Raw genomic sequence first — 598 nt, forward strand, 5'->3', positions numbered from 1 at the left:
GTTTCCTTATATAAAAGATAGACTATTAGGATAAACTGCCACTTAACGTTAAATAAACAGCAAACAATCAATATTCAGAGAAAACGTAATATTCTTATAAAGTAGCATTATAAGGAGAAACGACGTAAGTATGACGTCATTTCATTTTACTGACCAGTACCGTTTATTTTGATATATTATTCATTGCTTTCTTGTTTATAAATTTTAATTATATGTTTAATTCCCCCATAAACGATTCAAATATTGTAACTACTGGGACCGAATGATTAAAATTCACATTGCTTAGAATTGTGCTTAGAATAAACCTATATCGTAATTATAATGCGATATCAATTTTAAATACTGCACTATAGCCTTGTGTATTTCGTAGTCCAAATAATTATGACGTCTGGCAAGGCTATTTTAATTTTTTTCTGGGACGCTAGGAATAATTAAGATGTCTGGCAAGGCTATTTTTTTTTCTTTTTCTGGGACGCTAGGAAGGCGTCCCAGAAAAAAAAATAAAATAGCCTTGCCAGACGTCATAATTATTTGGACTATGTATTTCGTAACACAGATTATCTTGCGTACTTTTGTTACACAAATAATCACATATTGA

The sequence above is a fragment of the Mytilus trossulus genome, chromosome 8, assembly GCF_036588685.1.
Source record: "Mytilus trossulus isolate FHL-02 chromosome 8, PNRI_Mtr1.1.1.hap1, whole genome shotgun sequence".
Lineage (NCBI taxonomy): Eukaryota > Metazoa > Mollusca > Bivalvia > Mytilida > Mytilidae > Mytilus > Mytilus trossulus.